Raw genomic sequence first — 15270 nt, 5'->3', positions numbered from 1 at the left:
GCTCACTTGCGGGGACCCCGGTTGGTGGCTCACAGCACCTTGGTCGTGCTCAAGGTGCTGTGGGGCACCAAAACGCGTTGATGCTGCTCTTGTATCTGGATCGTATAAAACTTTATCATCAACTGTACAAGAGTGCCGTGGCATTCTTGACTGAAAGGAAGCCTTTTCTTTGGATTACAATGTCAGCGTGTGGCGTAGCGCTGAACATGAGTACAGCTGACGATGTGACAGCTTGAGTGCAACACGTCGAAACCAGGAGAGTACATTCACACACACTGGCCACAACAATGAGAGGAAAAGTTCTGGGGCGACATTTTGTGATATGGGACACTGTTCCCATGGAGGGGGTGGGGAGAAAAACATTAAATAGGAAATAAGTGGTCACCCCATATGACTGAAGATAGGGGGTCTCTGAGGGACCAGGACTCATGGGCTAGAAATTGCCCAAAACATTGTTTTTGGGCCCCATGGTTACAGGGACTTTTTAGTTAGGAAATACAATTAAACGAACCTTAAAAATTCACAAAAAATATCAAAGGTTTCAGGGATGTTATAATTGTGTGTATAAAATCTGAACCTAACATAACTTCCCTGTAAACATCGTTTTCATTCGTGAAAATATGTAGCTCTACGGCACCAGTACTCATAGTACGGCTCGCGGGCCGCCAGCGGCCCGGCAAGCCTTTCTTGGTGGCCCACGGACCATGCAGACATAGTACCTGGGGTGTTTTTTTTTTAAAGTGTGTCAGCTTCAGCACACCGCCGGACTCCAAGAGACTTTGCTCTGTGGGGGCTGGGAGATTCATGCAATAGAGTGGAGATGCAGGGGCGCTAAGAGGCGTAATACAACAAAGCCTCATTAGCAAGTAAATGGTCTTTTAAAAACCTGTGAAGTACTCGTTGTGGCTGAGGTCTTTCAATGCTTATGAAATGTTGCTGTGTCTCAGCCCGGGCTGCAACACATGCTGGGTGAGGTGACAGAGGGCAGCAGGGACTGAGGGCTGGCTTTTACATTACACAGGGAGAGGGGGTAGGGGGGAGCGGGCGGGGGCTGTGTCTGGGCTGGTGAGGGGGTGGATAGACTGAGATAAACAGGGAAAGACTGATCGATAGAGGCAGAGCAAAGGAGAGACAGATGGACATAGACAAATACAGATAGAAGCAGAGACAGGGGCAGACAAATAGAGGCAGCGTCAGACAGATAGAGACAGAGAGACGGAGAGGGAGACAGAAAGAGGAACAGATAGAGACAGGCAGAGGCAGGGACAGGCAGAGACAGGGACAGGCAGAGACAGGGACAGACAGAGGCAGAGAGAGGTAGAGGGAGAGGTAGAGAGAGGGAGACAGAGGGAGACGGAGAGGGGGGGAGACAGAGAAAGGGAGACTGAGGGGGATACGGGCGAGAGAGAGAGGGAGGAGGAGAGGGAAGGAGATGGAGAGGGAGAGAGAGGAAGGGAGACAGACGGGGAGAAAGGGAGGGAGAGAGATGGAGAGGGCGAGAGAGACGGGGGAGAGAGAGACGGGGGAGAGAGAGACAGAAGGGGAGACGGAGAGGGGGCGACGGAGAGAGAGAGGGGGAGAAAGAGAGGGGAAGAGAGAGGGGGAGAGAGAGGGGGAGAGAGGGAGGGGGAGAAAGAGGGGAGAGAGAGGGGGGAGAGAGAGGGGGGAGAGAGAGGGGGGAGAGAGGGGGGAAGAGAGAAGGGGAGAGAGAGGGGAAGAGAGAGGGGGAGAGAGAGGGGGAGAGAGAGGGGGAGAGAGAGGGGGAGAGAGGGAGGGGGAGAAAGAGGGGGAGAAAGAGGGGAGAGAGAGGGGGGAGAGAGAGGGGGGAGAGAGAGGGGGAGAGAGGGGGGAAGAGAGAAGGGGAGAGAGAGGGGAAGAGAGAGGGGGAGAGAGAGGGGGAGAGAGAGAGGGGGCGAGAGATGGAAGGAGGGAGACAGAAAGGGAGGGGGAGAGAGGGAGAGACATGAGAGAGGGAGGGAGGTGGAGAGGGAGAGAGGGAGGGAGATGGAGGGAGACAGATGGAGGAAGGGAGACAGATGGAGGAAGGGAGACAGATGGAGGAAGGGAGACAGATGGAGGAAGGGAGACAGATGGAGGAAGGGAGACAGATGGAGGAAGGGAGACAGAGGCAGAGAGAGGCGGAGAAAGGGGGGAGAGAGCGCAAGAGAGATGTGTGTAAGCCGGGTCTGTAGGCTCAGTGGACGAAGGCGTCCACTGCAGGGGCCTGTGTTCAACCTCATGGTCACAAGATTTTTTTTGCTCTAGCCCCTCCCCCACTGAGCACGCCCCTACCAGTGTAGGGTGAAATCAGACTCGGTATTGGGAGTGAAAGACATTATGGCATTTTAAGCGGCTAGGACAAAGAAATAATGGGGACTGTTGGTTTCTATCAGAGGACATAACCAGTCCAATCAAAGCCCGATTTAGAGCATCAACAAGAGTCTCAAGATTTGTGACAGCTCTCACCTGTCCGGGTGAGGGGAGTAACTAAAAGACGGCTCTGATAACTCGCTACTGCGACTCAATGTGTTGAGGAAAGAGGCGTTGCAACTATAACCTGTATAGCTAATCACGCACTTGAGGTACTGGAACTATCAGCAGCTTTAAACTGGCACCTTTACATTGGAATAGGTTGCCTCTGGAGAAGATTTTGTTAGTTTATCATAGAAATTAGACAAGATTTAAAAAAATTGATATTGGGAACTATTTATGTTTTTCTTCTGAAGACGGTGATGGCCATATACTAGTGCCCACCGAAACGCGTCGAGATGCATTGAAAAGAAAAATCTACTCTAAGTCTTTATAAATAATTAGCCTACATGTGATTCAGAAAATAATGTTTGAGACTTCTACAATTGATTTTTGATTAAGTAGCATTTTTCTGTGATTTGGAAGTATTCTTCCTACTGGGTTTCCCAATTTGTTTTTTGATTCGTTATTGTGTATTAGGCCGCTATATAAAAATGTTTTTTCACTACGTTTTTTCCCTAGATGTAGCTCAGATAGGATAATATAATATCCTTTTAAATATTGATTGTATGTTGTATGATACACACTGATATTGAGATATCTGTATTTTTATTATCTGTTAAACTTGTATTTGTCAAAATTGAGTGATCTTGTGATTACATTGTCTCTCTGTCCGCTGTCCTCACATTGGTGATTTAAGGTTCTGTGTGTATGTGTAAAATGATAATTGTGGATTGACCCAAAGGGGGTTCTTTTGTGACCTTGGTCTTGTCTGGTACCCTACTCCTTTGGCTGTTGGGTCCCTCTCCTCTCTATTTTGGCCATAGTGGAAGAAAGTAGCAGTCCAAATTTATGCAAATGGCGAAGATATGGAATGACCACATCCTCTTGACACAAAATCACTTTATGATCATTTTGTTTACACCATAAATTAAACATTTCCTATTTGAAACTATATGATCTTCTTGTGGAAGGTTTTTTAGCCTCTTAAAATGCCCAGCATTCTTTAGAAAGGCCTAAATGTCCATGTTGGAGGAACTCATGGAGCAATGCCGTCAAGTTCAGTGAGGGAAGAGAAGGTTGGGGTGTAATATCTGCCCTCCGAACTTGTCCAGGTGATCCTGTATGCACAGCAATTTCTTGTGCGGTCTCTCTGACAGGTGTAGAAGATCAGTGAGGTTCTGTTGTTTTCCCTCTGAGGCGGAAGCCGGAGGTAATCTACGCTCTCTTGCCCTTTGCTCACAATTGAAAACGTGATTGATGTGATAATCGCTTTTAAAACTTGTATTATATTTTAATCTGTGCTATTTTAAAATATCCGCCCCCCACCTCAAGGCGAGATTAATTCGCCGAGGCTTTTTCACTCTGCCTCCCACAGCGCCGCTGTTACCAGGCGCTGGGAAGCCTTCAGCACAACTTTAGGCGCCATCTTGGACAGGGAAGGCTGGCCGGATAGCTCTGCGCCCCTCCCACCCTCCTCCCGCCCCCTCCAATTATGTATATAAACAACAGATCCGCCCGGGCGGGCGCGCCGGTGGCGCGCCAAAGGCAAGCGCGTCTGCGCCCGTTCGCGCCTGGCCTAGGGCCACCCCCCCTGGTTCCCATCCTTTTCCCCCACGCATTTGTTATTCCGCCACCCAGCTCCTGCATTTACGCCCCCCGATCCGTCAGGCTTGTCTTATATCCAACCCTTACTCCCTGCTCACTAGCCCTATCACGCATTGTTCAGGCTGTCATGCTACGATACCTTCTATCCATAAACCACCCCCCAGTGAAAAGCACAACCCTAAGAAAACCTACACTATCGCTCTCACGAATGTCCGCTTGCTCGGCAAACATAGCCAAGACATCCATGAGCTGATCCATGATCACAAAATAGACCTACTGTTCATGACAGAAACATGGATGGATCAGGCGTCCGATCCAGATCTAGTTATTGCCGTTCCTACTGGGTTTGCCGCATACAGACTGGATAGGCAAATAAAGAAAAAAGGCGGCGGCATTGCTATCATTGCCCGTGATACCTTCGCAGCAAGGACCAAAACTATCACTTGTACCTCCTGTGAAGCCTTAGAATTTGCCATCAAATTGTCCCCATCCCACACATTCAAGGGGATTCTTCTTTACTGACCTCCTGGGCCCAGGAACGATTTAGCGTTGATCTTGGGTCCACTTTGGAAGCATCTGCGCTCGAAAACTCTCTCACTATTTTGGGTGATTTTAATTTTCATTTCGACATATCTGACAACTCTGATACCGCCACTCTCCTAGGAGACATGTCCATCTTTGGTCTCATCCCCCTGGTTCATTCTCCTACGCATGAAGGAGGTCACACGTTGGATGGCATCTTCACCAATGCCCCGGGTTTTCAAGTCACCCAAATACTTCCCCTTACTTGGTCTGATCACCATCTTATCCTGGCATCCCTGTCAGCGCAGGACTCCCTGGCTGCCAAATCTAGCCCTAATCCCCGACAACCTTATTTGGCTTGGGACGACATAGACAAAACAAGGCTGGAAACTCTGCTCAAGGACACTTCTCCTACACTATCTACCGACCCCAACACTGCTACCTCCCAATTCCACAAATGGGTGAGCTCTGCGGCCACAGACTTGGTTCAAGTCAAACAACGGTCCCGCAACAGATCGACCCCGTCGGCCCCATGGTATTCAGAGGCACTACGCACACAAAAGCAACAGTGCAGAAACAGAGAGAGACATTGGCGGAAAGATTATACAGACGAAGCCAAATCTAAATACAAAGAATCAGTGGCAATATACAAAACCTTAATCTCTGAGGCAAAGAAAAAGTATTACTGTGATAGAATAGAAACTGCTAAAAACTCGAATAAATCACTATACGAGACCACTAAACAGTTAGCTGGTCTCTCCGTTGATTTGACACCTCCCCCTTCCCAAGCTCTTTGTGACGCTCTGTCCAACTTTTTCTTCAGCAAAGTTGATGATATCTATCGGGTTTTCGCCAATAACGCCACTACCTCCCCGAGACCTCCAACTCACCACCAGGGTCCCACCTTTTCGCAGTTCAATGAGGTCACTTGCCTGCAGGTACAGAACATCGTGTCGTCCATTAAATCGGGCTCGGCCCTAGACCCATGTCCTTTGAAGGTCCTACGTCCGATTATGGAAGCAGCTCTCCCGGCCATGACTGCAATCTGTAACTCCATGTTCCGCACAGGCATCTACCCAGAGACGTTAAAAAAGATCCTCATAAAACCTCTCCTCAAAAAACCCAACCTCGACAAGGAAGAACTTAAAAGTTACCGCCCTATTGCCAGTCTCCCACTGCTGGCGAAAATAGTAGAAAAAATCATGAACTCCCAACTCTCTTCCTTTATCGAGGAACACAAACTCTTGGATGAATCACAATTTGGCTTCCGCCAATTCCACGGATCTGAGACCGCCCTGGTCAAAGCGGCGGATGACATTAGATCCATCCGGGATGCGGGAGGAACAGCTGTTCTGATCCTGTTGGACTTATCGGCAGCCTTCGACACGGTCGACCATGCCACTCTGGTCGACCGTGTCGAGAGCGTAGGCATCCGAGGAAATGCTAAAAATCTTCTTGCCTCTTTCCTGGCAAACAGGTCGTCACTGTCGGACCTTTTGAATCTTCCCCCCTGTCACTGCCATGCGGAGTTCCTCAAGGCTCATCCCTAAGTCCGACACTATTTAACATTTATGTGTCGGACCTTGCCAAAGTCATCAGGGCACACGGGATGAGCCTCACTTCCTACGCAGATGACACTCAACTGGTCCTTGCCGTCAAGAATGACAGACTCAAAATAGCCAACAATTTTAATCAAGGCATGTTGGCAATTGGGAGTTGGATGGCTCATAACTGCCTGCAATTAAACTCCGATAAATCGGAAGTTGGAATTTTTGGCAACTTATCCCCGGAGTGGTCCCCCCTTTGGTGGCCATCATCCATGGGCCAACCCCCGAACCCGATCAACAAGGTGAGGAACTTGGGAGTCATGTTTGACAATCGCCTGAACTTTCTTCCACAAACAAACCAGATTTCCTCCTCAGCCTTTCACAAATTAAGGCTCATTAAGAAAATTCTGCCTTTCCTACCCGAGAGTGCCGGCAAAACGTTGGTGAGCTCCCTGGTCTTGTCTACCCTAGACTATTGTAACGCCTTGTTTCTAGGTGCCCAGGAGAGAGTGCTACTGAAAATGCAGGCTATTCAGAATGAAGCCGCCAGGCTCCTAGGGCGCATTCCCAAATATCAACCGGTGTCACCCACCATAAGACAGCTTCATTGGCTACCGGTGAGAAAAAGAATTAAGTTCAAGTCTCTCTGCCTGGTATACAAGGCACTACATAAAGTTGGTCCTGCATTCTCACCCAAAACCTCATCCCCTACTGTCCCTCAAGAACATTACGCTCATCCAGCTCATATGAACTAGTGGTACCCCGAACCACATCTGTCACATGGGGTGACAGAATATTCCTTGTGGCCGCACCAAAACTGTGGAACACACTGCCACACTCAATCAAAACCTGCACCTCCCTTTGGTCTTTCCGCAAGCAACTTAAGACCTAGCTTTTTAATCAATGAACTCAAGCCCCCCTCGTTGGTTAAACACTGCAGTAACTTCAGCGCCGAGATGCCCAAGGGCCTTCGTTCGCGCTTTACAAGTGCTTTTATAAATAAATAAATAAAGTGAACCACCACTGACAAGGTCATTATGGGGCTATTAATATCATTCTGGTTCCGGACTTTTACAGTTTGACAAATATTGTTGGTTTGAGAGGAATTGGGTAAAATGTGGACAGAAATATCCCGGATTAATTTATCAATAAGGCATACCCCTTTGGCCCTGGTTGGATGAACCTGGATACGTAAACTTGCCATTTTTTGTTGTTGTTGTTTGCTTCTGCGAACAAGTCTATATGAGGGTAATCTAATTTCTAAAAAATGTCTTGCAAGACCTCGTCGATCCAGTTGTGATTTTTGTGGAAATACTGACATAGTATGCTTTGGCTATTCTTAACTCCTGGGAGATCAATGCTTGTTTTGGTTAAATTCCTGGCTATTAATCGTTTACAAATGGCTTGGGCTTTGAGAGACAAGGGACGGGAGTGAGTCCCTCTTGTCGGTTTGAACAAGGAGAGTTTGTTGTTAAAGACGGGAAAAAGGACTCGAGTCAGATGAACTGCTATCCATCCCCGCACACCAATATGATACATCTTTTCCTTGTTCAACCAAATTCCCTGGGTCTGAAGGGAGCTCATATGAGCACCCCATCCCTTTGAGAGAAGCATCTTTGATTAGTGTCTGAGTTGGTAAAGCCTGATGAAATGGTTCCCCTACAAGCAGGTTCTTCTGGAAAGGATTGACATGCAGCTTGCGACAGGGTAAGCTTGTCTTTTCGCGGGGCTCGAAGGATTATGTTACTGACCCAGTAAGCATCTGTTCTAGGCATGTAGAGCTGTAGATTCACATGCTTTTTGTTGGACTTGGCCCTTCCTGCTGGGTCATCCCTAAACTTTTTGCCTTTTTCCTCCTATATTTCCTCTGACCTGTTTTTGTTGGTTTAGGACTCTGGGCACTTTACCACTGCTGACCAGTGCTAAAGTGCATATGCTCTCCCTGTACAAAGTATAACTGTGATTGGTATACCTGATTGGTTCATTGGATTTACTGTCAGTCCCCAGTAAAGTGCACCAGGAGTGCCCGGGCTTGTGAATGCCAATACTGCTAGGGGGCCTGCAGCGCTGGTTGCACCACCCACAGAAGCAGCCTTAAAATGTGTCTAGGGTCTGCCATTGCAGAACCTGTGTGCAGTCTGGTACAGTCATGCTGGCTGGGCAAGTGCACCCACTTGCCAGCCCCTAAACCTTCCCTTAACTTCATATTAGTCACCCCTATGGTAGGCCCTAGGGCAGGGTGCATTGTAAGTGTAAGGTAGGACATGCTCTGATGTGTGTGGCATGTCCTAATAGTGAATTACAGCCAAATTCGTTTTTCACTATTGTAAGGCTACCTGCTCCCTTTAGGCCAGATGGGCTGCTGGAATTATTACACTCTATAATCCCAGCAGGCTCAGGGAACATGGCAGAAAATAATGTTTAGTATGCCTGAACTCAGAATAATAAAATACTTCTTTTAGTAAAGTTTATTTTAATATCCTGTGTTTGCAAATGCTACTTTTAGAAAGTTAGCATTTGCTTGCCTAACCATTTTAGCCCGCCTCTGCTAGGATGTGTATCTGACTTTCTGGGATGTGTGAGTGACAGGGCTGGGGGATGACAGGTGGTGAATGTAAGGATTACACCTTAGTGGGAGGTAGGAGTGGCCCTGGACTTTTAATCAGGCTGTGCTCTGCCACCACAATGCTGGCTCCGCCCCCCTGGGGGGCGACTGATGACTCAGCCTGCACCTGGCCCAGGAAGGGCGAAGCCCCATCATCAAGGTACTCCTGGCTGACCCTGTCCACACAATGCTGGCTCCACCTCCTGTGGAGCGTCTGATGTGCCTGCCCCTCACACTGAAAGAAGACACCAGAGTACACCCAACAAGAGCTTAGAGGCTGAAAGAAATTATGCAGAGGCCCACCTGGCCTGAGAAGACAAAGGAAATGGGGTATAAAAGTAGGAGCCCTGCTCCTTGTAAATTAGATCCTGTTTGCGCAAAGAAGAAGCTCTGCCTGAAGAGGAGGACCCTGGAAGCTGCATGGAAAAGTACTGACTCTGACCCCAAGAGACTGGCCTGTGGTGGGTGCCTTGCTGCTGAAGGAGAGCAGGAGAAGAAAGACTTTGCTTTTATTCAACTTGTGCCAAACTCCTACAAAGATCTCCAAGGGCTTGCGGTGGAACTTGCCCCCTGAACTGAGCCCCAGGAACAGTGGGCGCTACCCCCCTGGAAGAGGAACTGCTGCTGAGGATTGTGTCCCTGCATCGCTGCCCCGGAAAGCTGAGTGCGCTTTGCCTCCATCGTGTGGCCTCTGACAAGCCTGTGCTGTCCCTGTCCTGCCAAGCACTGTGAGCTCCTGCCGCCGAGCAGCAGTTCGCACAGCAAAGGTCAGCGCCGCCTGACCCCAGCACCGTGACTGCCTCCCTGAGCCGAAGCTCTCAACGCAAATAAGAGGACCCGTCCGGTCCAATCACCACGATCTGCTGGCCCCCGCCAGCGGAAAGTACAGAAAAGACGGACCAGAAGCGTGGGCTCGCCTTCCGTGAGAAGCCCTGCTGTAAGCGATCATCCAATCTGCTGCACCCCTCTCCAGGACGCCAGGACTCTGCCCTTGTGAGCCTGTGTCCCCCGGAGCACCGCCAGCCTGAAGAGAAGCGACCCCGTGGCCCCCGCGTCACCCCGCCCTCCAGGACAGCACCGCCCCGCTGGACGACAGCCTAGAGCCGTCCGCACCGAACCAACATCAAGAGCCAAGGTATTGTGCGCTGTGAACGGATGCGCAACGTTTTGCTGTGTCCCCGAGGCTGGCACGCCTCATAGTGCGCTTTTAAAACTGTTTGCCGCTTATGCCTGTTCGCTGGAGACTGGTACGCCTCCCACTTCACTGTAGTGCCTCGTGGAGCGCTTCGCATCCAGTGCGCCACGTACTGTGTTTCCTGAGGCTGGTACGCCTTCCGCTTCACCCTGAGCCTGTGCGCGCTGTACGGAAGCTCTCCCGAGGCTGGTACGCCTCGTACTGCTGGGTTCAGTGTTCGCGTCGTACCCCGTCTCACGCGAGAAGCGTGAGAGTTGGCAGGGGTTCAGTGTACGCATCTCACGCGAGATGCGTGAGACTTGGTAGGACCGTTTTGCCGTTATCGTAAGGAGCGCACAGGAGCGCCCCAGAGGGCCCAGACCTTCAACAAACAGTAAATTAAGTGGTACATAGTGCCTGGAGAGCCAGAAATTGTTCTGAGAAGTAATATCCCCTTTTAATAGAGACTGGACATTGTGAGGGTGTGTTGTGGAGTATTCAAACCTCTTACAAGAAACTGTCCAGTGTGACATTAAGAATTGTGGCCTCATTTTAAAGGGAGTGAAAGCATTCTAAAGTACTGTCCCTGCAGAATAAGAACTGTGGCCTATTGAAGAGTAACTGAAACCATTTTCGAGCATAAGACTGTATTTACAAGCCTACGTTGAATATATATATAAAGATATATTTTTACTAAAATACAGTTTGGTGTCATTGTGTGGTGGGTTAGTGGTCATTGTGTGTGATGTTGCAAATGTTTAACCCTATGTACTCCAGAGTTTAGCCTAGACTGCTTGCGCCACACTACCTAGAGGGTGAGCAGGGGTTATTTCTGGGAGTAATCCTTTGCCCTGACTTAAGAGGAGAGGGTCCCTGCTTGTCGCAAGTACACACCTGCGCCAACCAGAGACCCCCAATTCTAACACTTTTCATACTCCTTTCATCTAATGTTGGGTCTGGATGTTTGTAAGTTGTTTTTCTTTGAAGAAGTCTTTGGAGTCACGAGGTAAGCTGACTCCTCCTGTCGGTGATAGTGCGCATGGGCATCGACTCCATTGTTAGATTATTCTCCCGCAACAGAGTGAGAATGTAGTGAGTGCAGTAAAGAGATGTCCATGTGTATGTAATGTAAATAAAGAGAACTGAACAACTACAACTGTGGGTGGGGGGGGGGGGGAGGTAGTATAGCGCATGTGAATCTACAGCTCTACATGCCAAGAAAAGATGCTTACTGGGAAAGTAACATAATCCGTTCGAGGCATGTGTTTTGAACAGAATATATAGAAGTGTTCTCCCAAAGCGGTGGCAAACCAGTAGATGTGGCAGTTGTCTGGAAAAGTGTCTTTAGCACTGCTTATCCTAAATCGGCTTGTTGGTGTGCTAACACATCCACACAATAGTGTGGAGTAAATGTGTGGTGTGGACCATGTTGCTGCTTCACAGATATCAGCAATAGGAATGTTACCTAAAAAGGCCATAGATGCCCCTATTTTGCGAGTGGAATGCACTCTGGAGGTATAGTTTTTTTTAGCTTTAGCATAGCAGTTTTGAATGCATTTAACAATTCATCTGGAAATGCCTAATTTAGAGATAGGATTGCCTTTGTGGGTGGAGCAAATGCAACAAAAAGTTGCTATGTCCTTTGCCCTATCAATATAATACAATAACACTCTTCTGACATCAAGTGTGTGAAGAGCTCTTTCTGCTACCGAATTCAGTTGAGGGAAGTACACAGGTAACAACGGATTGGTTGATGTGAAAAGCAGAATCGATTTTAGGGAGAATTTTAGGATTGGTGTGAAGAACTATCCTATCTTTATGAAGATGAAAGAAGGGTTCTTCTAAAGTTAATGCCTGTAGCTCACCAACTCTCCTTAGTGAAGATGATTGCAATGAGGTAGGCAACTGTAGTGACAGAGGTATTTGTAATGATTGGGTCGGTTATGACCATTGCCCACCACCACCTCAGTATATTTTGCTGTTACTTTTTTTTTTAACTTTATTTGTAGTTTTATCGATACATTACATAATGCAGGTAAGGCAGTTTACAGACATTGGCGCAGTTAAAAAGAAACAATGATTGTGGTACATGAGTTGTGGATCAACAGGTCAAAGCTCAAGCATCTCTGAGAATACGGTAATTGCTGTATCAGGCTTGATTATCTCCATGACATCAGCTAACATCTCTCTGCAAATTTATCAGGCAATCATTACTATCCAATAGCACAGCTCAAATTAACACATTAGGAGTGTATCACAGTATAATCATATATTCCTCTCCTTTACCTCTGTGCACTATCTACTACCAACTACCCCGGCAGTTAGCCAATGGTACGTACAGCCTGGTTTGTCCTCCTCAGCACCCTTCATCCGGCCCTCAAGAGAGAGACCCGGCCTCAACCCGCGTATGGGTTTCAGTGTCACTCGATACCTCCGAAATGCTTAACAAATATGTCTGCAGAGGGCCCCAGATATCCCTAGGCCTGCATTTCGTTGGTAGTGTATCAGCATGTACAGCCTGTTGTTCCTGGCAGTATGTGAGATCTGTTAACCACTCCTTAAATTTCGGCGCTCAACCTCGGCCCCATCTACAGGCTACTCTACGTTTGGCAAGTAACAACGCTACATCAAATATTTTCCTGTGTTGTTTAGGAATTAGCTTAGTATAACCCAACAACATAATCAGTGGGTCTCTGTCACATGGGTGACCCGTTATGGCCTGGAGAGCCTCATGCACCTCCATCCAGTAGTACCATACACCCGGGCACTCCCAGGCCAAATGCATGAAACCTGCTCCCTCCGCCCTGCATCGCAGGCATCTATCATCGTCTGCCAGGCGGTATCGGAGCTTCAGTACCGGCGTATAGTAGAGCCGTTGGAGGAACTTATAGTGTATCACTTTCAGCCGACAGCTCGCCGATATGTGGGCAGTCATAGCGCAGCAGTAGTACCATTGATCATCTGTAAGATCTTTTCCAATATCCACCCCCCACTTCATGTGAGCCGGGCTATCCAACTCTGGGCTATGTGCTCGTATGTCCCTATAAATCTTCGACACCAAATGTCCATCAGCTCCCGAGCGCAGCAGTCTGTCCAACGGGGGTGTTGGGACTGGTTCAGCCGGATAATACGGCAGCACTGTTCTTAGACCTTGGGATAGGCGTATATATTCAAACACTTCAAGTGGGTTAGGGTGAGAGTCCTGAAACAATTGTTCCTTATCTCGAAGTTTCCCATCCAGAAACAGATCACCCCACCTCGCTATCCCAAGTCTCTTGCACATCACCTGAAATCCCTTTTCCTGCAGCAAAGGCATAAGTGGGTGGTATGTAAGTGGCAGCCGCGGAGAATATAGCAAGGTCACCTGCAATTTGCTCATTATCCGTCGCCAGGCGTCCAGTGTGCAAGCCACAGTGGTGGGCTTAGTGTCTATCGCTGTGACCGGTCCATGTACGAGGCCGGACAGTGGAAGCGGATGTGCCACCCAATCCTCCGCCGCTATCTGCGGCATGTAAGGTGTTGGAGCCATCCAGTGGTATGCATAATGTGCCTGCGCGCTTATGTAGTACACCTCCAAATCAGGGACGTCAAATCCACCCTTATCATACGGGAGTATCACCGTAGCCCACTTGAGAAGTGGCTGTTTCCCTCCCCAGAATAGGCGCAGCAACTCCGACTGTAGCGTTGCGAAGAAGTAGGCGCCTGGATAGTAGGGTATATTCAGGAAGAGATAGAGGAATCGGGGTAATATCACCATTTTTATGAGTGAGGCTCTACCCGCTAGGGACAGTGGCAAGGAAATCCAACGCGTTACATTGTCTGTTAGCTAAGTGATCGCAGTCCCATAATTTAGTCGTAGTTGACACCTGAATACAGAATTATCTGAGGTCTGAGCTACACCACTGCAGAGGGTAGTCTAGTGGAAATTCTTGAACGGCCGCTGTGAGGGGAAAAAATTGCGATTTACTCCTATTTATCTGAATGCCTGACATTCTACCAAATACCAAGAATTCCCTTAACAGGGGATTAAGATTTGTTTGGGGATCCTTACCATATAGTGTCAAGTTGTCTGCATATAGCGATATTCCCAGCTGCCGTTGAAAGCAATTGAACGCACTCGTCTTGTGTAGTTGCCGTATGCGGCAAGCCAAGGGCTCAATCACCACAGCGAAGAGTAGGGGGGAAAGGAGGCATCCCTGCGGGGTGCCTCTCGTGATTAGGAGATGCGCGGATAGGTGGCCATTAATCAGTACCCTGGCGGTAGGTTGCGTATACAACAATTGGATCCATGAGATAAATAGTTTAGGGAAACCCATTCTATTCAGTATGACGAATAAGAAATTGCATTCGACTGAATCGAATGCCTTCGTGGCATCCAGGAACACCGCAGCCACTGGTACTTCTGGTGCTATAGTTTGAATCAGTGAGAACAGGGTGCGTAAGTTATGGCTTGTGGAGCGTCCCGGTACAAAATCCGCTTGGTCCGGGAGCACTATTGTAGGCATAAGCAAGCAGAGACGCTTGGCCAATAACTTAGCCAGTATTTTAGCGTCGCAGTTCATAAGGGACAATGGGTGGTAGGAATCACAGCTCCCTGGCTCTTTCCCAGGTTTCAGGAGGGAGGTAATAATCACCTCTCGCATTGAACCCGGCAAGACTCCAATCTCCAAGGATTCTTCATACACTTCCTTAAGGACAGGCGCCATTATAGTAATATACTGCTTGTAGAATTCTGCAGGAAGCCAGTCACTGACCGGTGCCTTACCATTTTGCAACGAAATAATCGCCTCTCTAATCTCCTGGATCTCCAGAGGGGCTGCCAAAAATTGCCTATGGACATCACTGAGCCAGCACAGTGCTATGTCATCCAGATACTTCTCAGAACCCTCAACTTCGTGCCCCTGGGTTCTGTACAGTATACTGTAGTGATCCTGAAACGTCTGTAAGATACTCTCGGTGTTCCGGCATTGCACCCCCTCCAGTATAGTGATCTCTTGCACTGTGTTACCGAATTTAGGATTTTTAATGAGTTCCGCTAGAGCGCGTCCGGGTCGCTCGCCCTCACAATATCTGCGGGCCACCCAATGCTTCCCCTTGAACTTCATCTCTCTGTGCGCTTCTTCTTCAAATTCATATAGCTTTTGTCTAAAGACCTTATGCAGTCCCATATCCCCAGTACCTGCCATACGCTCTTCCAACGCCCTCAGTTCCTTCTCCAGTTTGCATATAGTTCCCCTAATGTCTCGAAGTATCCCAAAGCTTTTAGATATGCAGAACCCTCTCACAGTAACCTTAAATGCTTCCCATATTGTCTCTACACTGTCCACGATCCTTTATTAAGAGGG

At 48.5% G+C, this 15270-nt stretch overlaps 1 protein-coding gene across 1 annotated transcript in view; it reads right to left on the bottom strand.

Annotated features, from left to right (window-relative positions):
• The window catches only part of LOC147725799 (uncharacterized), a 454961-nt gene that overhangs the window by 14668 nt on the left and 425023 nt on the right, over positions 1-15270 (bottom strand). The window lies entirely within an intron of this gene.

Source organism: Lissotriton vulgaris, chromosome 3_1 (assembly GCF_964263255.1).
Source record: "Lissotriton vulgaris chromosome 3_1, aLisVul1.2, whole genome shotgun sequence".
Lineage (NCBI taxonomy): Eukaryota > Metazoa > Chordata > Amphibia > Caudata > Salamandridae > Lissotriton > Lissotriton vulgaris.
This window is presented reverse-complemented; position numbering and strand designations above follow the sequence as displayed.